This window comes from Bufo gargarizans, chromosome 4 (assembly GCF_014858855.1).
Source record: "Bufo gargarizans isolate SCDJY-AF-19 chromosome 4, ASM1485885v1, whole genome shotgun sequence".
NCBI classification, from domain to species: domain Eukaryota; kingdom Metazoa; phylum Chordata; class Amphibia; order Anura; family Bufonidae; genus Bufo; species Bufo gargarizans.
This window is the reverse complement of record NC_058083.1, coordinates 445295567-445320122: the sequence shown is the minus strand read 5'-3', so window position 1 is coordinate 445320122 and position 24556 is coordinate 445295567.

The following is a 24556-nucleotide window of genomic DNA, read 5'->3' as shown; positions in this document are numbered from 1 at the left end:
GCGCAGCACCCCATCACTCTCCTTCATGGTCAAATAGCCCTTACTTTCAAAGTTTTCCCAATTTTTTGGCTGACTGACTGACCTTCATTTCTTAAAGTAATTATGGCCACTAGTTTTTCTTTAATTAGCTGCTTTTTTCTTGCCATACTACAAATTCTAACAGTCTATTCAGTAGTACTATCAGCTGTGTATCCACCTGACTTCTCCTCAACACAACTGATGGTCCTAACCCCATTTATAAGGCAAGAAATCCCACTTATTAAACCTGACAGGGCACACCTGTGAAGTGAAAACCATTTCAGGTGACTACCTCTTGAAGCTCATCAAGAGAATGCCAAGAGTGTGCAAAGCAGTAATGAAAGCAAAAGGTGGCTACTTTGAAGAACCTAGAATATGACATATTTTCAGTTGTTTCACACTTTTTTGTTATGTATATAATTCCACATGTGTTAATTCATAGTTTTGATGCCTTCAGTGTGAATCTACAATTTTCATAGTCATGAAAATAAAGAAAACTCTTTGAATGAGAAGGTGTGTCCAAACTTTTGGTCTGTACTGTATGTCGATCCAGTTGAACCGTCCTTCTTGCCTCCCGCACCTGTCATAGTGGATGGTAATCTAGAATTTCAAATAGCCAGGATAGTGGACTCCCAAATTCTCTGTAGATCCCTCCAGTATCTCATCCACTGGAAGGGTTACAGACCAGAGGAGAGGATGTGGGTTCCAGCAGCTGACGTTAATGCTAATAGTCTTGTGATTGCTTTTCACAGGGCTCATCTGGATAAAGATGGTCCTGGGTGTCTTGAGACCACCCGTAGAAGGGGAGAGGGTACTGTCACGGTCCCGCCTGTGACAGGGACTAGAAGATTGAGGAGACCGGCTGCACGTGATTGACAGCCTCTTGGATTTCACTTTTCTGTGTTGTTGCTGGGGATGTCCAGACCTCTTGTCTCAGGTGTAGCTTAAGGGTACTTTCACACTAGCGTTAAAGTTTCCAGTATTGAGTTCCGTCACAGGGGCTCAATACTGCAAAAAAAGCTTCAGTTTTATCCTAATGCATTCTGAATGGAAAGCATTCCGTTCAGTATGCATCAGGATGTCTTCAGTTAAGTCCCTCTTATGGTATTTAGCCAGAGAAAATACCGCAGCAGGCATTGAAATGTATTAATGCTGGATCCGGTACCAAGTGTTCTAGAAAACCAGATCCGGTTTCCCAGTCTGCGCATGCGCAGACCTTTAAAAATGCAAAAAAAAAAAAAATACCATATCCGGTTTTCCGGATGACACTGGAGAGACAGATCATGTGTTTCAATGCATTTGTCAGCTGGAAACAAATGCTAATTGTTTCAATACGGATTTCCGGATCCAGTAATGGAACTGCCTGCCGGAATCCAACAACCAAATGTGAAAGTACTCTTAAGTGGTCATTCCTTCTCCTCTATTTAGTCTGGTCTCACCCATCATGCTATGCAGTTGATAGCTCCTAGTTTGTGGAAGTCCTGGTGTTGGATCTCACTGAGTTCCTGCTCGTACGCATACTTCTGGAAGTTAAGTTAATCTTCTTTGTTTGTTGTTTTCCCTTACCTGCTGATATTAGGCCTGAGGGGATCTCCTATTCCTCCATCTGGGAAGGAATAGGCCATCCGTGTCCTGACACTATCTGCAAGGCCCTGTTAGAGTAAGATTGGGCTTAGGTTCCTGCGTATAAACACTTCTACCATTAAGGTCTGTTCATACTGTTAGCAGTAAGGGCTCAGCGTAGGGACTCACTAGGTGTGGCCATTTCCCTAGGTTCCAGGCCTAATACCTTTTCCCTTCACTTCTGTGTTCAGTGTTGAGTGCATTTACCACACTGCGCCGTGACAGCACATCACTGATGTTCTCCTCAACCATCTCTGGGTCAGGAGCCTGACTGCTCACAACACCAGCTCCCACGCCACTCCTAGTGGATGAAGCGGCGGATGTCTCCTCCACATCTTGGCTGGCCAGTAGCTGCTGACTATCTTCCAGTAGCTTGTTGTCACTGTATAGTGGAGCTGAGCCCACAACATACAATACTTTTCTGGCTCTGGGAACAGAAAAGGACAGAGGCAGGTTAAGGACAAGTGAGCGCACAGGGCCTGCTCCAGGGCCATGCCAACCAAGGGTTGTGTCAGACAAACTCACTGACACTTGGCTGGGTGTGTCTGATGTCACATGCGACGAAGTCGAAGATCAAGTCAACCACTCAAGAACCTCTGGGTTGCTGGTCATAACACAACCACTAGCTGACACTGGAAGCTCAGGCCTCTCGAAGTGACCCCTGATGCCTCGGCCCCTTACACTGCTGCAACATGAAACACTGCCTGCGCCAGAAACATTTACGCCTCTGCCACTCCCCTGTGCATTTCTCTGTCTGACATACTGCTAGATAAAATAAAATAAAAAAATGGATTAAAACACCCCAAAAGAGTCTGTAATTTTCTCACTTAACCACACAATGGCTAATAATCCCTTTTTTTCCACTAATACACGCCACAAAAGGCTTTACAACAGATAACTTCACCGCTGAGCGGCAAATATATATATATTTTTTCCACTAATACACGCGACAAAAGGCTTTAGAACAGATAACTGCACTGCTGAGCAGCAAAAATATTTTTTCTTTTTCGGCTAATACATGCCACAAAAGGCTTTAGAACAGATAACTGCACCGCTGAGTGGCAAATATATGTTTTCTTTTTCCGCTAATACATGCCACAAAAGTCTCTAGAACAGATAACTGCGCCGCAGAGCGGCAAATATATGTTTTCTTTTTCCACTGATACACGCCCAAAAAGGTTTTACATCAGATAACTGCACCGCTGAGCGGCAAATATATTTTTTCTTTTTCCACTAATACATGCCACAAAAGGCTTTAGAACATAACTTCACCGCTAAGCGGAAAATATATTTTACTTTTGCCACTAATACATGACAAAACGGGCTGTAATTTTAGCACTTCACCACACAACAGCTAATAAGCCCTTTTCTTTCCCACTAATACACACCCAAAAATGCTTTAGAACATATAACTGCATGGCACAAAGGCAAATAAGAAGTAGAAATATTTCCTTGTAATAAACCCTGTTAATGCCTGTATCAAACATCAGTTCCACCCTATTAAGAACGGCTTGCTGGAATTACAGAGCTTTATAATGGAAATTTGGATCCCCAGTCAGTTCAGCAAGGTGTAAATTGTCCCTAGCGCCTGCAGACGTCTTTCCCTGCTCACTGGTAAATGGCAAAGTCTAAGATGGCTGCCAGATCTTTACAGGGCTGTGACATCACCGGGCTGGCTGCTGATTGGCTGCATGCATGGCATTATGGGTGATCCTGCCTTCCCAGAGTTCCTTGCTCCATGTCCTCACACGTGCAGCAGCAATTTTAGGAAAAAATGCAATTCGTTACCACGAAGCGTGAGGAAGTTTGGCTTCGGTGCAAATCAAATTTTTCCTGAAATTTGGATCATATTCCACTTTGTCAGCTTCGATTCGCTCATCTCTTCTGGTAAGTGCAGGGAGTCAAACCAAGCACCCGCAGTAAAAACTGCAGGGACCTGTTCACACAACTGTAACACAGAAACAGACTCTCACTGCACCAAATCTGGAGATCTCAGTACTGCAGCCTGGACAGGTAAGTTTGTGACATCCCCCCCTTTTAAGAGGGGCCACTAGACCCTCAGCATGAGTAGCAGGCTTCGATGTAAATTTATCATGAAACCTTCTAATTAAACAAGAGCATGGATTTCCAAAGCAGGCATGCTAAGCCCTGGACCTAGCTTAAAAACTTGTTATATTGAATGAAATGTCCTACACAAGGACTTCTAAGCTAATAAGCAATATTAGAGTGGACAACAATAGTTTAAAACAATTAACTGCCCCCCAACATGTTTCACCAGATCACTGGCTTCTTCAGGGGTTTGGGCAGAATTGGGCAGAATCAATTGTTGTCCACTCCAATGTTGCTTATTAGCTTAGAAGTCCTTTCAATATAGCAAGGTTTTTGAGCTACTGTAGGTGGAGGGATGTTAAGTAATAAATATTGAGAATTTTTCTAAATATTTGGTAAATTTGGGATTTTTTCATAAATAAAAGTGAAATATATTGACTCAAGTTTATGACTATCATGAAGTACAATGTGTCATGAGAATACAATCTGAATGGCTTGGATAAGTAAAAGTGTTCCAAAGCTATTATCACATAAAGTGACATTTGCAAAAAGTCAGATTTGCAAAATTAGGCCTGGTCAGGAAGGGAGAAAATGTCCCGGATGTGAAGTGGTTAACCCTATTCTAGAGAAAAAGACTATGGTGTCTATGGTCTAAGGTGTCAGACCCCCATCTATAATGTAGATGGGTCATCAATATTTTAGTCCTAGAAAACTATGTGTTCTACTTGAGGTGCACAATCTAAGAAACAAGACAATTTCTGCCTACAGAGTCCCCATATATGAATCTAGTACTGAGCATGAAACACATAAAAATCACAATAAAGAATGTAATGCAGCTCAGTGTAAAATAATGGTTAATAATACATTAAGAGTAATTACAAGATGAATGACATTAGTCTGTATAGACCAGGCATCCTCAAACTGCGGCCCTCCAGCTGTTGTAGAACTACAAATCCCACAATGCCCTGCTGTAGGCTGAAACCTGTAGGCTGTTTGGGCATGATGGGAGTTGTAGTTTTGCAACAGCTGGAGGGCCGCAGTTTGAGAATGCCTGGTATAGACAATGATGAATAGGCATAGGAAAATCGGATGATCAAAGGTATTGCATCCTAACAACTTAAATTTTTAAAACAGAGCAAATTCTTCTTTAAAAAAATAGTATGAACGAAAAAAGATTTACTTGTTTCGGTAAGCTATAAAATAAAATTAATGGCAAAAGTGAGGAAGCACCATCGCTTACATCTCTAGTTTTCATGTCAAGAAACACTTGAAGATTGCATGGTATTTGAGTCTCTTGAATTGCTCATCCTCGAATGTTTCATAATGCGGGGAAGGTAACCATGTAGCATGTAATTTTCATTTTGGCTTTCATTCAAGGAAGGATTGAGTTGATCTTTATAAAATAATATTCACACCTGGATTAACTGCAATGCTGACTTTACTGTTTTAGATGTGAGTATTCTGCTGAAATGTATAATTGCACTGAACATATAAGAGGAAGGGCATTGTCTGAAAGACTAAAACCTAAGTAAATAGGAAAAAAAAATGTTTTGAACAGCATCAATGGATGCTCATGTCAGAGATGTATGATCATATGTTGTAGTGGTCAGTAAATATCTTTGTTAGTTTTGTAAATTCATGAGTACACTGAAGAGTTTAATTGGACACCAAATATAAAAACTTAGACTCTAAAAATCAGTAAATCATAATACATTTTCAATGAGGTAGACGCAACATAGTTGTCAGCTATTGTCAACCAATCACATTAATTGTGAAAACTTCCAGTGATGCTTATTGAGTGAGACCTTCTGACAGGCAATGGGTCAAACACAGTTTCTATTTAAATTTAAGAAACTAATAAATTGTGAGTTCATGAATTCTGGTTTCTGGTTTTCAATACATACATTTTTTTTTTTTCAGTTTTTTTATTGGGTTTTAAAAATGTTCAAATAGAAAAACAATGTAACCATTTTTCATCATTACATCAGGGCATCATATAATGACAGACACTCCAGATTCAGTTAACAATTATGCATACGAGTACAAAAGATCTCACGTCTGGCGAGTGAATAAGAACATATGTCTATGCAAAAGATGTGAATGGTCCAGGGTGTTGGTAAATATGCCCAAAGTGTACGCACACAGAAGTAGTGCTCCAACCATGTGGAGTCATATATGAGAATACAAAATATACCAAAAGAATATAATAGAAAATACATAATAATAACTAAACTGCACACTCTCAGCAGTAGAAAATGGTAACAGGAGATTATTTTCTCTTTTTTTTTTTTTTTTTTTTTTTTTTCCTTTTTCCCTTCCCCCTCTTCCTTTCTTTCTCTTTTCCCCTTTCTTCCTTCCCTTTCCCTCCCCCTTTTCCCCTTCCTCCCCCTTCTTTCCCCCTTTTTTTTTTTTTTTTTTTTTGATCCATCAAAAAGAGAAAACATTGCAATCAAATTCTGTACATAGCCAAGTATTTTTACTCCTCAATTACCCAACCTCCCGCCTCCCTTGGGGAGTGGGAGAGGGAGACGTATAAAAAAAATAAAAATAAAAATACATACATTAGCTGAAACAATCAATGTGCCATTTGTAATCCAGAGCTATTTAGAATTTTCAAGCACTTTATATAACTTGTAATTATACTTAAATGGTAATTAGCCCTTTAACAAACTTTGGATATAAGAAATCTAAGAAATGTTGTAATACACTGTATCTTATTAGAGAAAATCCTCTTTCTCTACTTAAAGGGGTTATCCCACTTTGCGTTTTTATACTTACCTGCTGCCACCGCACGTTCACTTCCTGGATTCTGGCTGGGACGGGCTTCATCTTGATTGAAGTCTTCTCCCGGCCGGGCCGCGCGCTGGACTGAACTCGCACGCCGCCGCGCATGTGCCATGGTGACTAATTTCTGGCCAGTATAGTACAGAGCCGGCGTGCGCTTTCGCAGCTCTGTACTATTCTGGCCGGGAAGAAGTCACTGCCGCGCATGCGTGGCAGCGTGCGCGTTCAGGACAGCGAGTGGCCCGGCCGGGAGAAAAGAAGGGGTCTTCTGGGCAAGCACGACCATCAGGATTTTGGAGAAGAGCGGTGGTCATAATCAGGGGAGACCTAGTCACAACAATAAGGTAAGTGGGGATGAATTTTATCCTAATCGGTGGGAATTTGTTAATAAAGTATATTTACAAAAATGATCACTGTCAAATCATTAACAGATTTAACAGTGATCATTATGATGGGATAACCCCTTTAACAGGCTCTTTTCATACCCCTCCCAAACTAACATTCTTTATGATCATAGAGTGAGGTAGGTTGCCAGAATACTACCAGATCAGATTACTTGTTGTCAATGGAGAGGGGAGGGGGAAGAGTGAGCTGATAGTCTTTCTCTCAATTTTTTTTTTTTAGCACGTTTGTGGGAGGAAAGAAAAAGCAATTTTTCTCTAATAGAATATGTTTCCTTGTATTTTTCTGCACTACTGACTTATGCAAAGTTTTGTGAAAAATTTGTGACCAATTACAGAAAAGCTGGCATTTGCTGTCTTCCAATGAACATTCAGTTGATCACGTTTGTCTCTGTAGTATCCATTATTCCTAAAAACTGTCACTTTTTAAAAATCTCAGTGACAGATCCTGTAGATAATGAGGAACCAAGGAGGAACTATCTGAATTTTGAGCCAGCTAGACTGTAGTTAGTGAGTAATTTGATTAACATTATATTTGATTTCTAATAGGCCCAGCAGATTTCATATACTATAAATAATCTCGTGTGATAAATGACCAATTTCTACTGAGAAACTACATGGTAAAATGTAATACTACACTGACATATGTAACTGTAATAAGAGGAAATGCAACAGCATGAGAATAATACACCAAAGGACTTTACAAATTGTAGAAACAAATACACTTAACTTCTTGGGGCAATTATTTCATTTTTCAAAATTTGACATTAAACTGAATTTTGGTTAATCTTGAAACAACAGCTCACCTTTAAATTAGTTTCTCACACACTAATAACCATTTGTTACTGTGTCACCGTGTTCTATCTGTTACATGGTGACAGTTTACCATTAATTTCTGAGAAGCTAATTTGAACCTAGCAAACTGGATGCACTTCCTGTTGACACTTCTTTTCTTGTCACTTTCTGCTTTCACCAGTGATCTAGTAGCATGGCTCTCTAAATACCAACTTGTTTGCTGGCCCTCGGCACATGTAAAGGCTCCACTTAACTCTATAAATTTACAAATGGGCCATAAGATCAATAACGCCTTTTTGTTTAATGTGCTAATTATTAAAGCATAACATTTCCTAAATCCATTATTTAAAATATAAATAAACAAAATAAAGATGTATAAAAATATCAGTTGTGTCACATGGTTACTGTATTTTTCTTACTGCTATAAACTATTTAACTCACAGTCCATTTTCACTAGCTTGGGGGCATGAGCCGGGTACTGCGTGCTAGTTCATGGCTCACTGTCTTTTAAACCCTTCGCTGTATAGATTGTCTAAATAAGTGCTACTTCATTCCCTAAGTGTACTAGCTGTGCTAAAAGAAACTCTAAGGCCCCATTCATACGGGCGTTGCGGGAAAAGGTGCGGGTGCGTTGTGGGAACATGCACTATTTTTCAGCGCAAGTGCAAAACATTGTAATGCGTTTTGCACGCGCGTGAGAAAAATCAGCATGTATGGTACCCAAACCCGAACTTCTTCACAGAAGTTCGGGCTTGGAATCGGTGTTCTGTAGATTGTATTATTTTCCCTTATAACATGTTTATAAGGGAAAATAATAGCATTCTTAATACAGAACATAGTAACATAGTAGTAGTACATAAGTACATAAGGCCAAAAAAATACATTTGTCCATCCAGTTCGGCCTGTCATCCTGCAAGTTGATCCAGAGGAAGGCAAAAAAAACCTGTGAGGTAGAAGCCAATTTTCCTCACTTTAGGGGAATAAAAATTCCTTCCCGACTCCAATCAGGCAATCGGAATAAATCCCTGGATCAACGACCCCTCTCTAGTAGCTATAGCCTGTAATATTATTACATTCCAGAAATACATCCAGGCCCCTCTTGAATTCCTTTATTGTGCTCACCATCACCACCTCCTCAGGCAGAGAGTTCCATAGTCTCACTGCTCTTACCGTAAAGAATCCTCTTCTATGTTTGTGTACAAACCTTCTTTCCTCCAGACGCAGAGGATGTCCCCTCGTTTATAAGGGAAAATAATAGCATTCTTAATACAGAATGCATAGTAAAATAGCAATGGAGGGGTTAAAAATAATAATAATAATTTAACTCACCTTAATCAACTTGCTCGCACAGCCCGGCTTCTCTTCTTTGCTGTGTACAGGAAAAGGACCTGTGGTGACATCACTCCGGTCATCACATGGTCCATCACATGATCTTTTACCATAGTGATGGATCATGTGATGGACCATGTGATGACCGGAGTGACGTCACCACGGGTCCTTTTCCTGTACACAGCAAAGAAGAAGACAAAAGAGAAGCCGGGCTGAGTTAAGGTGTGTTAAATAATTTTTTATTTATTTTTTAACCCCTCCAGAGCTATTGTACTATGCATTCTGTATTCAGAATGCTATTATTTTCCCTTATAACCATATTATAAGGGAAAATAATAAAGATCGGGTCCCCATCCCGATCGTCACTTAACAACTGTGCGCGAAAATCGCACCGCATCTGCACTTGCTTGCGGATGCTTGCGATTTTCACGCAGCCCCATTCACTTCTATGGGGCCTGCGTTGCGTGAAAAACGCACAAAATAGAGCTTGCTGCGATTTCCACGCAACGCACAAGTGATGCGTGAAAATCACCACTCATGTGAACAGCCCCATAGAAATGAATGGGTCCTGATTCAGTGCGGGTGCAATGCGTTCAACTCACACATTGCACCCGCGCGGAAAACTCACCTGTGTGAAAGGGGCCTAGCACTGTACTTTTGCATGCTCTACTTTTTTGTGGTGCAGATCGTCGGATGTGGATCGCGGGCCCTATTCAAGTGAATGGGTCTTATGGCTGCATACAGGGGCTCTACGGTCGGTGCCCATGCATTGCAGACCGCAATGTGCAGTCTTTAACACGGGCCCAGAGGCATAATTTTATAACCCTTACAGGACCTTGCGATTTTCCATTTTTGTGTTTTTGTTTTTTTACTCCCTGCCTTCCCAGAGTCCTAACTTTTTTATTTTTCTGTTCACATAGGGGGCTTATGAGGGATTATTTTTTTGTGGGACAAGCTGTACTTTCTAATGGCACCATTTATGGTTGCCTGCAATGTAGTGGGAAGCGGTAAAACATTTTTTTAAATGGGGTGGAATTGGGAAAAAAAGTAATTGTGACATTTTTTTTATACACTATTCGCTATGAGGTAAGATTGACCTGTTACCTGTCCAGATTACTATTTTTATTTCGCTACCACCTCTGCATCTCCTGGTTCTATCAAAAAACATCTGAGGGATAAGTTATACTCCCCAATGTCCCCCCCAAAAAATACTGTGGCAAATATGCCACAAAAATGACATATGTCACAAAAAACATGCAAGATTCAGTGTACCGGATACAAACCACATAAAATTACATTGTAACATTGTAAACCCTCTCTCTCCCAGTATTGAGTACATTGCAAACTTCATGTCACACACCACCTTTTCTGTCCAGATATGTATTTCTTAAAATTTACTCTAGGCTAGACATATCTTAAAATTTGTGTCACAAGATAAACATCTTTTCAGAACACCGTGATTTTGTGATATTATGTCACAAGATATGTATCCTATATGTGACTAAGTTGAGCCATCAAGAGGTTGTTGGTAATTGCAGCCTACTAAAGGTTTTGCTAGCATGTTACAATATAATATTGAATTGGTTAAACCCCTTTCTGACATGGCAATTTTCCAATCTGAAATTTTTGTTTTTCACTCCCTGTCTTCCCAGAGCCATAACTTTTTTACTTTTCTTTCACATAGCCGTATGAGAGCTTGTTTTTTGAGGGACAAGTTGCATTTCTAATAGTACCATTTACTAATGCATGTGATGTAGTGGGAAGCTGGGAAAGAATTCCAAATGTGCTGGAATTAGAAAAAAATGCATTTATGCCACAGTTTTGTGGGTGTTATTTTTATGGCATTCACTATGCTATATATTATAACTGACCAGTTCCCTTTATTTATATACAGTTGCAAGAAAAAGTATGTGGACCCTTTGGAATTATATGGATTTCTGCACAAATTGGTCATAAAATGTAATCTGATCTTCATCTAAGGCACAACAATAGACAATCACAATCTGCTTAAACTAATAACACACAAATAATTAAATGTACCATGTTTTTATTGAACACACTATGTAAACATTCACAGTGCAGGTGGAAAAAGTATGTGAACCCTTAGACTTATTACATCTCCAAGAGCTAATTGGAGTGAGGTGTCAGCCAACTGGAGTCCAATCAATGAGATGAGATTGGGGGTGTTGGTTACAGCTTACCTCCCCCATAAAAAAACACACTCCAGTTCTGGGTTTGCTTTTCACAAGAATCATTGCCTGATATAAATGATGCCTCAGACAAAAGAGCTCTCAGAAAACCTACAATTATTAATTGTTGACTTGCTGGAAAGGGTTATAAAAGTATCTCCAAAAGCCTTGCTGTTCATTAGTCCACGGTATGACAAATTGTCTATAAATGGAGAAAGTTCAGCACTGCTACTACTCTCCCTAGGAGTGGCCATCCGGTAAAGATGACTGCAAGAGCACAGCACAGACTGCTCAATGAGGTGAAGAAGAATTCTAAAGTGTCAGCTAAAGACTTACAAAAGTCTCTTGCATATGCTAACATCCCTGTAAGCAAATCTACAAAACGTAAAACACTAAACAAAAATGGATTTCATGGGAGGATACCACAGCGGAAGCCACTGCTGTCCAAAAAAAACATTGCTGCATGTTTAAAGTTTGCACAAGAGCACCTGGATGTTCCACAGCAGTACTGGCAAAATATTCTGTGGACAGATGAAACCAAAGTTCAGTTGTTTGGAAGAAACACACAACACTACGTGTAGAGAAAAAGAGACACACCACACCAGCATCAAAACCTCATCCCAACTGTGAAGTATGGTGGTGGGGGCATCATGGTTTGCTGTATCAGGGCCTGGACGGATAGCTATCATCAAAGGAAAAATGAATTCTCAAGTTTATCAAGACATTTTGCAGGAGAACTTAAGGCCATCTGTCCAACAGCTGAAGCTGAACACAAGATGGGTGTTGCAACAGGACAACGACCCAAAGCATAGAAGTAAATCAACAACAGAATGGCCTAAACAGAAGAAAATACGCCTTCTGGAGTGGCCCAGTCAGAGTCCTGACCTCAACCCTATTGAGACCCTAATGAGATGCTGTGGCATGACCTCAAGAAAACGATTCACAGCAGACATCCCAAGAATATTGCTGAACTGAAACAGTTCTGTAATGAGGAATGGTCAAGAATTACTCCTGACCGTTGTACACGTCTGATCTGCAACTACAGGAAACGTTTGGTTGAAGTTATTGCTGCCAAAGGGTTCACATACTTTTTCCACCTACACTGTGAATGTTTACATGGTTTGTTTAATAAAAACATGGTAACATTTAATTCTTTTTGTGTTATTAGTAGAGTTGAGCGAACACCTGGATGTTCCGGTTCGAGAAGTTCGGCCGAACTTCCCGGAAATGGGGACCCGAAGTAAATGGGGACCCGAAGTCAATGGGGACCCGAACTTTTCGGCACTAAAAAGGCTGTAAAACAGCCCAGGAAAGAGCTAGAGGGCTGCAAAAGACAGCAACATGTAGGTAAATCCCCTGCAAACAAATGTGGATAGGGAAATGAATAAAAATAAAAATAAAATAAATAAAAATTAATCAATATCAATTGGAGAGAGGTCCCATAGCAGAGAATCTGGCTTTACGTCACCCACCACTGTAACAGTCCATTGTCAGATATTTAGTCCCTGGCACCCAGGCAGAGGAGAGAGGTCCCTTAACAGGGATTCTGGCTTCATGTCAGCAGAGAATCAGTCTTCATGTCATAGCAGAGAATCATGCTTCACGTCACCCAACACTGGAACAGTCCATTGTCAGATATTTAGGCCCCGGCACCCAGGCAGAGGAGAGAGGTCCCGTAACAGAGATTCTGGCTTCATGTCAGCAGAGAATCAGTCTGCATGTCATAGCAGAGAATCATGCTTTACGTCACCCACCACTGTAACAGTCCATTGTCATATATTTAGGCCCAGGCACCCAGGCAGAGGAGAGAGGTCCCGTAACAGAGAATCTGGCTTCATGTCAGCAGAGAATCAATCTGCATGTCATAGCAGAGAATCAGGCTTCACGTCAGCCACCACTGTAACAGTCCATTGTCATATATTTAGGCCCAGGCACCCAGGCAGAGGAGAGAGGTCCCATAACAGAGAATCTGGCTTCATGTCAGCAGAGAATCAGTCTGCATGTCATAGCAGAGAATCAGGCTTCACGTCAGCAACCATTGTAACAGTCCATTGTCATATATTTAGGCCCAGGCACCCAGGCAGAGGAGAGAGGTCCCATAACCGAGAATCTGGCATCATGTCAGCAGAGAATTAGTCTGCATGTCATAGCAGAGAATCAGGCTTCACGTCACCCACCACTGTAACAGTCCATTGTCATATATTTAGGCCCAGGCACCCAGGCAGAGGAGAGAGGTCCCATAACAGAGAATCTGGCTTAATGTCAGCAGAGAATCAGTCTGCATGTCATAGCAGAGAATCAGGCTTCACGTCACCCACCACTGTAACAGTCTATTGTCATATATTTAAGCCCAGGCACCCAGGCAGAGGAGAGAGGTCCCGTAACAGAGAATCTGGCTTCATGTCAGCAGAGAATCAGTCTGCATGTCATAGCAGAGAATCATGCTTTACGTCACCCAACACTGGAACAGTCCATTGTCAGATATTTAGGCCCAGGCACCCAGGCAGAGGAGAGAGGTCCCGTAACAGAGAATCTGGCTACATGTCAGTAGAGAATCAGTCTGCATGTCATAGCAGAGAATCAGGCTTCACGTCACCCACCACTGTAACAGTCCATTGTCATATATTTAGGCCCCGGCACCCAGGCAGAGGAGAGAGGTCCCGTAACAGAGAATCTGGCTTCATGTCAGCAGAGAATCAGTCTGCATGTCATAGCAGAGAATCAGGCTTCACGTCACCCACCACTGTAACAGTCCATTGTCACATATTTAGGCCCAGGCACCCAGGCAGAGGAGAGAGGTCCCATAACAGAGAATCTGGCTTCATGTCAGCAGAGAATTAGTCTGCATGTCATAGCAGAGAATCAGGCTTCACGTCACCCACCACTGGAACAGTCCATTGTCATATATTTAGGCCCAGGCACCCAGGCAGAGGAGAGAGGTCCTATAACAGAGAATCTGGCTTTATGTCAGCAGAGAATCAGTCTGCATGTCATAGCAGAGAATCATGCTTTACGTCACCCAACACTGGAACAGTCCATTGTCAGATATTTAGTCCCAGGCGCCCAGGCACCCAGGCAGAGGAGAGAGGTCCCGTAACAGAGAATCTGGCTTCATGTCAGCAGAGAATCAGTCTGCATGTCATAGCAGAGAATCATGCTTCACGTCACCCAACATTGGAACAGTCCATTGTCATATATTTAGGCCCCGGCACCCAGACAGAGGAGAGGTTCATTCAACTTTGGGTTGCCTCGCAATATAATGGTAAAATGAAAATAAAAATAGGATTGAATGAGGACGTGCCCTGGAGTACAATAATATATGGTTAAGGGGAGGTAGTTAATGTCTAATCTGCACAAGGGATGGACAGGTCCTGTGGGATCCATGCCTGGTTCATTTTTATGAACGTCAGCTTGTCCACATTGGCTGTAGACAGGCGGCTGCGTTTCTCTGTAATGACGCCCCCTGCCGTGCTGAATACACGTTCAGACAAAACGCTGGCCGCCGGGCAGGCCAGCACCACCAAGGCATAAAAGGCTAGCTCTGGCCACGTGAACAATTAAAGACCCAGAAGTGGAATGGGGCCGAACCATCAGTCAGTACGTGGAGGGGTGTGCACACGTACTGTTCCACCATGTTAGTGAAATGTTGCCTCCTGCTAACACGTTGCGTATCAGGTGGTGGTGCAGTTAGCTGTGGCGTGTTGACAAAACTTTTCCACATCTCTGCCATGCTAACCCTGCCCTCAGAGGAGCTGGCCGTGACACAGCTGCCTTGGCGACCTCTTGCTCCTCCTCTGCTTTGGCCTTGGGCTTCCACTTGTTCCCTTGTGACATTTGGGAATGCTCTCAGTAGCGCGTCTACCAACGTGCGCTTGTACTTGCGCATCTTCCTATCACGCTCCAGTGCAGGAAGTAAGGTGGGCACATTGTCTTTGTACCGTGGATCCAGCAGGGTGGCAACCCAGTAGTCCGCACACGTTAAAATGTGGGCAACTCTGCTGTCGTTGCGCAGGCACTGCTGCATGTAGTCGTTCATGTGTGCCAGGCTGCCCAGGGGTAAGGACAAGCTGTCCTCTGTGGGAGGCGTATCGTCATCATCCTGCGTTTCCCCCCAGCCACACACCAGTGATAGGCCCGAGCTGCGTTGGGTGCCACCCCGCTGTGACCATGCTTTATCCTCATCCTCCTCCTCCTCGTCCTCCTCGTCCTCCAGTAGTGGGCCCAGGCTGGCCACATTTGTACCTGGCCTCTGCTGTTGCAAAAAACCTCCCTCTGAGTCACTTGGAAGAGACTGGCCTGAAAGTGCTAAAAATGACCCCTCTTCCTCCTCCTCCTCCTCCTCCTCCTGGGCACCTCCTCTTCCATCATCGCCCTAAGTGTTTTCTCAAGGAGACATAGAAGTGGTATTGTAACGCTGATAACGGCGTCATCGCCACTGGCCATGTTGGTGGAGTACTCGAAACAGCGCAACAGGGCACACAGGTCTCGCATGGAGGCCCAGTCATTGGTGGTGAAGTGGTGCTGTTCCGCAGTGCGACTGACCCGTGCGTGCTGCAGCTGAAACTCCACTATGGCCTGCTGCTGCTCACACAGTCTGTCCAGCATGTGCAAGGTGGAGTTCCACCTGGTGGGCACATCGCATATGAGGCGGTGAGCGGGAAGGCCGAAGTTACGCTGTAGAGCAGACAGGCGAGCAGCGGCAGGATGTGATCGCCGGAAGCGCGAACAGACGGCCCGCACTTTATGCAGCAGCTCTGACATGTCGGGGTAGTTGTGAATGAACTTCTGCACCACCAAATTCAGCACATGCGCCAAGCAAGGGATGTGCGTCAAACCGGCTAGTCCCAGAGCTGCAACGAGATTTCGCCCATTATCACACACCACCAGGCCGGGCTTGAGGCTCACCGGCAGCAACCACTCGTCTTTCTGCTGTTCTATACCCCGCCACAACTCCTGTGCGGTGTGGGGCCTGTCCCCCAAACATATGAGTTTCAGAATGGCCTGCTGACGTTTACACCGGGCTGTGCTGAAGTTGCTGGTGAAGGTGTGTGGCTGACTGGATGAGCAGGTGGAAGAAGAGGAGGAGGAAGCTGAATAGGAGGAGGTGGCAACAGGAGGCAAAGAATGTTGCCCTGCGATCCTTGGCGGCGGAAGGACGTGCGCCAAACAGCTCTCCGCCTGGGGCCCAGCCGCCACTACATTTACCCAGTGTGCAGTTAGGAAGATATAGCGTCCCTGGCCGTGCTTACTGGTCCACGTATCTGTGGTTAGATGGACCTTGCCACAGATGGCGTTGCGCAGTGCACACTTGATTTTATCGGATACTTGGTTGTGCAGGGAAGGCACGGCTCTCTTGGAGAAGTAGTGCCGGCTGGGAACAACATACTGTGGGACAGCAAGCGACATGAGCTGTTTGAAGCTGTCTGTGTCCACCAGCCTAAATGACAGCATTTCATAGGCTAGTAGTTTAGAAATGCTGGCATTCAGGGCCAGGGATCGAGGGTGGCTAGGTGGGAATTTACGCTTTCTCTCAAATGTTTGTGAGATGGAGAGCTGAACGCTGCCGTGTGACATGGTTGAGATGCTTGGTGACGGAGGTGGTGGTGTTGGTGGTACATCCCCTGTTTGCTGGGCGGCAGGTGCCAACGTTCCTCCAGAGGCGGAGGAAGAGGCCGAGGCGGCAGCAGCAGAAGAGGCCGAGGCGGCAGCAGCAGAAGAGGCTGAGTCGGCAGCAGCAGAAGAGGTAGCAGGGGGAGCCTGAGTGACTTCCTTGTTTTTAAGGTGTTTACTCCACTGCAGTTCAAGCATTGCATGCAGGTGCCTGGTCATGCAGGTTGTGCTAAGGTTCAGAACGTTAATGCCTTGCTTCAGGCTCTGATGGCACAGCGTGCAAACCACTTGGGTCTTGTCGTCAGCACATTGTTTGAAGAAGTGCCATGCCAGGGAACTCCTTGAAGCTGCCTTTGGGGTGCTCGGTCCCAGATGGCGGCAGTCAGTAGCAGGCGGAGTCTCTTGGCGACGGGTGTTCTGCTTTTGCCCACTGCTCCCTCTTTTGCTACGCTGTTGGCTCGGTCTCACCACTGCCTCTTCCTCCGAACTGTGAAAGTCAGTGGCACGACCTTCATTCCATGTGGGGTCTAGGACCTCATCGTCCCCTGCATCGTCTTCCACCCAGTCTTGATCCCTGAGCTCCTGTTCAGTCTGCACACTGCAGAAAGACGCAGCAGTTGGCACCTGTGTTTCGTCATCATCAGAGACGTGCTGAGGTGGTATTCCCATGTCCTCATCATCAGGAAACATAAGTGGTTGTGCGTCAGTGCATTCTATGTCTTCCACCGCTGGGGAAGGGCTAGGTGGATGCCCTTGGGAAACCCTGCCAGTGGATTCTTCAAACAGCATAAGAGACTGCTGCATAACTTGAGGCTCAGACAGTTTCCCTGGTATGCATGGGGGTAATGTGACAGACTGATGGGCTTGGTTTTCAGGCGCCATCTGTGCGCTTTCTGCAGAAGACTGGGTGGGAGATAAGGTGAACGTGCTGGATCCACTGTCGGCCACCCAATTGACTAATGCCTGTACCTGCTCAGGCCTTACCATCCTTAAAACGGCATTGGGCCCCACCAAATATCGCTGTAAATTATGGCGGCTACTGGGACCTGAGGTAGTTGGTACACTAGGACGTGTGGCTGTGGCAGAACGGCCACGTCCTCTCCCAGCACCAGAGGGTCCACTAACACCACCACGACCATGTCCGCGTCCTTTACTAGATGTTTTCCTCATTGTTATCGTTCACCACAATAACAAAAATATTATTTGGCCCAAAATATTGAATTCAAATTCAGGCCTTTTTAAACAGACCGTATTTTTGATTTTGGACCTAGACGTCCTGTTGCGGCTGAGGTGGACACAGAAGTGTCGTCCTCTGAATGTGACACGGATGCCGAACAGGGTAGTGGATCTACAAGAGGACGAGGTGGTTATAGACGAGGAAATCGTAGAGCGCGTGGCTCCCAACAAGGAGGTAGATCAGGGAGAGGCTCCCGTGGAGGTTTTTTAGACTTTCCTCCGGTGTCCGACTACCTACTGCGTCAGAAGAAAGTACCTTAGGTCCCCAAGTAGATGAACTACAAGTTGTCAATCTGTCCAAACGTGTACTTTCCACCACAGAGATGAGTCTTCTGAAGAAAGGTCTCTCCTTTGTACCCCTACAGAAGTTTAACTTATTTAATTGGGTTAAAGATTTGCAGCTTTTTGCACGTAGACTAAAATGGAAAAAGTTTTTTAAAATCCAGGAGAAGATGTCATGAGCTGGGTATTGAGGTGGAGGATTTGCAAGACGTTCTGTTACTGGCAGGTTTATCGGAAGAGGGTGACAGAATGATAGGGGACGGTCCGTTTACGGATTTGAGGAACCCATCGAAAATATTTCCCCCGGTTAGTGACACCACCCCTATCGATACTTTTCTGTATGTAGTCACACAGGACCTCCAAAAACTAGAGGACATACCTTTGGGAAGGGATAACCTGACATCAGCTGAAAGACAGTCCTTGGAAGCACTGGAGATGGACACGTCTATTGTTATTAAGCCCTCCGACACAGGAGGCAACATTGTCGTGATGGAGCAGGAGGATTATCGCTTAATGTGTCTCCGCCTGCTTGAGGATCCCAAAACGTACAGGCGTCTTTCAACTAACCCTACCTCCATATTCAGACATGAGCTTGCGAGTTTGCTAAATAATGCTTTTGAAGATAAGCTTTTCAGCAAAAATGAATTGGACTATCTGCTTTCCAAATCCCCGGTTGTAGCAACATTCTACAGTCTGCCTAAACTGCATAAAGCAGGATTAGTCCTGAAGGGCAGGCCCATTGTCTCGGGCATAGGTGGCCTTACTGCCAATGTAAGCACGTATTTGGACACAATTCTGCGTCCATTCGTGACGTCGTTGCCATCCTATGCCCGAGACACGATGGATGTGCTACAACGTTTGGATGGTATACAGTGTGAGGATGGTGTCCTCACTAGTTTGGATGTTGAGGCCTTGTACAGCTCTATACCCCATGATTTTGGGTGTAGAGCTGTCGAGGCCTTCATCCAACAGAGAGGTGAACAATGTCGCCGGCATAACATCTTCCTGCTACAGCTGCTGGATTTTGTCCTCACCCACAACGTTTTCATCTTCGACCAACACTTTTACCACCAGCTCAGGGGCGTCGCGATGGGCAGTCCCTGTGCCCCGACGTTTGCCAACTTGTACCTGGGCTGGTGGGAGAAGGAAGTTGTGTTTGGTGACGAGATGGAGCAGCACACATCGAATGTGCAACTATGGATCAGGTACATCGATGATGTGCTGATACTGTGGAAGGGGACACAAGAACAATTTGCGGCATTTGTGGCAGCACTAAATGTGAATCAGATGGGGTTATTTTTTACATCTGAGGTACAAGAGCAACAGATAGCATTCCTGGATTTGATGATCACCATTGGTTCTGACAGAAAGATAACCACAAATCTGTTTAGGAAAAATACCTCGACTAACAATCTCCTACACTGGCAGAGTGGTCATCCCCTGGCCCTGAAAAGAGGTATCCCGAAGGGACAGTACCTCAGGGCCAGGAGGAACTGTTCAGGCCTAGGTGACTTCAGAGCTGCTGCATCTGACCTTAGAGGCCGATTTATTAATCGGGGATACCCACAATATACTTTGAAACAAGCGTTCCATCACTCCATGAGTACAGATCGTACCCAGCTGTTGGTTCCAAAACCAAGAAGCATCGTGGACTCTACGCCCAGAATTGTCGCAACCTTTGACAAGGCTCACAAAAATGTTCGGAACATTTTGCAAAATCATTGGTTTATTTTGCAATCTGACCCAGATATTGGGGAGCTTATTCCGGATTTTCCCTCAATCACGTACTGACGTAGTTCAAATCTACGTGACCACTTGGTGAATAGTTTATATACACAACCTAAACCTGAGACCTGGTTAAAAAATACCCTCAAGGGTACCTTTCCCTGTGGCTCATGTATCATCTGCAGGAATATCCTGAGAGGTGAATTCTTTATCAGCCATACAACAGGCAAGAGGTACAAGATACGGTCGTTCATCAGGTGTACTTCTGTGGGTGTTGTGTATTTAATCAGTTGCAAATGTGGGTCACAATACGTCGGCAAAACAAGACGTGAATTGAGACGCAGACTCGGTGAACATATGTCTGACATCCGCAATAAACGGGACACATCAGTGGCACGTCATGTATGTGAAATGCATGACGGTGACCCTGATGTGTTAAAAGTACAGGGGATTGAACAAGTGAAGATGTCAATCCGTGGAGGTGATATTGACATACCCCTACTACGAAAAGAAGCGATGTGGACATATAAGTTGCAGACAGTTCAACCACTGGGGCTTAATGAGTCTATATCTTTCGCCAGTTTCATATAATACAGTAGTCCCAATACACATGGGATGATATATGTTATCTATATTAGAGCTGTACGTCTGATATTGGAGTTGTATACATTTATATGCTGCCCTTTAAATATGATGTATTTGCATCTTGTGTTTCCATTTTGGTACATCAGGGGTTATATATTGATGTGCACCTATACATGCTGGATGTATAGTTTATATATCACACCTGAGCTGCGAGTATTAGTGATGCTTTTCTGAGTCTATCAGTGTATTAATTTACCCCTCCCCATTGCTGTCATATGACATGGGTGGGAGCGGTACCTGTCTTTTCGGTTTATGAATCCTGAGGGCACCCCTTTTTGCGGATTTGCTCTGGTTCTAATGACATTAAATGGGCCGCGATTTTCATTCCCCCTGTTACTGCGAGAAACGCAATCTATGTCAGGAGGTGTAAGAATCATTTTCGGCATCGGCCGGTCAGAGGGCGGAGCCAGAAAGCCCGCCCCTATTTCTGATTGGAGATGTTACCGGCACACTCCTCCTGATGGGCGGGGCCTCGGCCATATGAACTCGGCGTTCTATCGGCCGCGCGCGGCCATTACAGCGCCAGTAGCCATAGCACACCACAGTGCGGCTTGTACTGTCTTGACATTAGTAGCAAAAATAAGCTCCTGAAGATGCGTGATAATTACAGGTCACGTGGAAACGCGTAGAGCTGCTGCATTGTATCAGGACACAGCTCTTTAGGCAGGACTGCACTAGATGCAATTAACCTTTTAGTCAGCCTTGGAGTATGTATGTGATGAATGGATGAGCCAAAACATACTGGCTATAGGTGTGTGAATGGAGCTAAATCATATTGGCTCTGAGTGATCGTATATAGCCAATACTGGCTGCGGATATAGAGTTGTGACCTAGGTATTTACCATCAGCCATACATATATATTGATCTGGAATCTGCACTACACCTAGTGGTTGCAAGTCCATTGAGACTTCTATTTGACAGAGGCAGTGTGATCAAGTGTATTGAGCATTTCAGGATACATGTACCAGTTGGCACAACCTTATCCGTGTATATACATCTTATAGGATCACCGGTTATACACACACACTGCATCCATTCACACTGACTTCAGTGTCCCTTACCCCGGCCTGCATAGTTATAGCAATTTCCAGCTAGCAAGTCGGGTCCTAGCCTAGTCTTTCTAATGTGCAGAGGTATTTGTTCCTCTCTCTGTATACATTCCTAAGATTAGTTGCCTGATGGTCACAGACTGTGACATATGGGTTTCCCCCACCCTCTTTTTAAACAGACTTTAATAAAGGCTTTGTTTTTTATTTTTAAACGTTCATCAGGCTGTGAATTTCTAAGTATTATAGGAACGTCTACCAATTTATTGTTCTAAGTGTGTATTCCCTTTTTAAACAGACACCTAACACTATCTGGCTATCTATTTAGGTACCGTATTACACTAATACAGGCACAGCAGTAACCACAGATTTAGCTGACTAAAAATTTGAGGCCTATTATTTAGGCGCTGGGTGACAGGTATACATTTACAGACAGAATTAGACTTGGATATGCACAGTAGCGTGTGTGTGAAGTTATTGAGAATGACCCTATCAGCACCTTGAATCTAATATACCCTTTTAGGGATACATTTAAAGTAGGCCTGATACAGCAGAAACCACTAATTTAGAGAATTGCTAAATTGGGAATTGTATTTCAACCCAGAACAAAAACTGTGCTTTGACGGACACTAAATAACTTGCCCAGCTACAGCAATAACCACAGATTTAGCTGACTATAAATTTGAGGCCTATTATTTAGGCGCTGGGTGACAGGTATACGTTTACGGACAGAATTAGACTGGTATATGCACAGTAGCGTGTGTGCGAAGTTATTGAGAATGACCCTATCAGCACCTTGAATCTAATATACCCTTTTAGGGATACATTTAAAGTAGGCCTGATACAGCAGAAACCACTAATTTAGAGAACTGCTAAATTGGGAATTGTATTTCAACCCAGAACAAAAACTGTGCTTTGACGGACACTAAATAACTTGCCCAGCCACAGCAATAACCACAGATTTAGCTGACTATAAATTTGAGGCCTATTATTTAGGCGCTGGGTGACAGGTATACGTTTACGGACAGAATTAGACTGGTATATGCACAGTAGCGTGTGTGTGAAGTTATTGAGAAAGACCCTATCAGCACCTTGAATCTAATATACCCTTTTAGGGATAAATTTAAAGTAGGCCTGATACAGCAGAAACCACTAATGGGAATTGTATTTCAACCCAGAACAAAAACTGTGCTTTGACGGACACTAAATAACTTGCCCAGCCACAGCAATACCACAGATTTAGCTGAGGCCTATATTTAAGCGCTGGGTGACAGGTATACGTTTACAGACAGAATTAGACTGGGATATGGCCAAAAAATAACCACACTATTGATGGTTAAATGCACTTGGTGTGACAGCTTGACCAACCACACTATTGAGGGTTAAATGCACTTGGTGACAGACTCAGCTTGCCCCTGATGTAGTATATGGCCAAAAAATAACCACACTATTGATGGTTAAATGCACTTGGTGTGACAGCTTGACCAACCACACTATTGAGGGTTAAATGCACTTGGTGACAGACTCAGCTTGCCCCTGATGTAGTATATGGCCAAAAAATAACCACACTATTGATGGTTAAATGCACTTGGTGTGACAGCTTGACCAACCACACTATTGAGGGTTAAATGCACTTGGTGACAGGCTCAGCTTGCCCCTGATGTAGTATCTGGCCAAAAAATAACCACACTATTGATGGTTAAATGCACTTGGTGTGACAGCTTGACCCTGATGTAGGATTTAGCCAAAGAACAACCGCACTATTGAGGGTTAAATGCACTTGGTGGCAGCTTGTGCTGGCGCACCACAAGACACAAAATGGCCTCCGATCACCCCAGAAAAAAGTGAATGAAAAACGCTCTGGGCAGCCTAAAAACAGTGAGCAATTAAATAGCAGCAGTTCAATGATCCACAGCTGCAGATCGATCACTGAATGAAGTCTTTTGGAGGAGTTAATCACTGCCTAATCTCGCCCTAACGTCGCAGATGCAACCTCTCCCTACACTGATCAGAGCAGAGTGACGTGTGGCGCTACGTGACTCCAGCTTAAATAGAGGCTGGGTCACATGCTGCACTTGCCAATCACAGCCATGCCAATAGTAGGCATGGCTGTGACGGCCTCTTGGGGCAAGTAGTATGACGCTTGTTGATTGGCTGCTTTGCAGCCTTTCAAAAAGCGCCAAGAAAGCGACGAACACCGAACCCGAACCTGGACTTTTACGAAAATGTTCGGGTCCGTGTCACGGACACCCCAAAATTCGGTACGAACCCGAACTATACAGTTCGGGTTCGCTCATCTCTAGTTATTAGTTTAAGCAGACTGTGATTGTCTATTGTTTTGACTTAGATGAAGATCAGATCACATTTTATGACCAATTTGTGCAGAAATCCATATCATTCCAAAGGGTTCACATACTTTTTCTTGCAACTGTACATAGCAAGCTGCTTGTCACAAACTATTTTTCCCCTCAATGTATCTCTCCTATTGAGGAATACATTGCAAATAGCCGGGCATAAACCACTATATCTTCCTCCCTCTCCTCCTATCTCTAAATGTTGAGAGGTGGTAAGGTGAGAAGACAGTATTTGTTTTTTACAGAAGAGGTTCTTCAGAGATAAACCATAACCACTATCCAGAAATACAGTGTTGTACTATGGTATACCCTAAAACTAGTAGATAACATGCGTAGTCATCCAAGACTGGGGAGGAGAATGTTTCTCCTGAGAGGGTAAGTGTTGCTGGAATCGTGGACAGATGACAACCAAACTCATTCATTCTGCTGACAAATCAACACAGAAGGGAGAGGAATGGTTTTAAAGCCA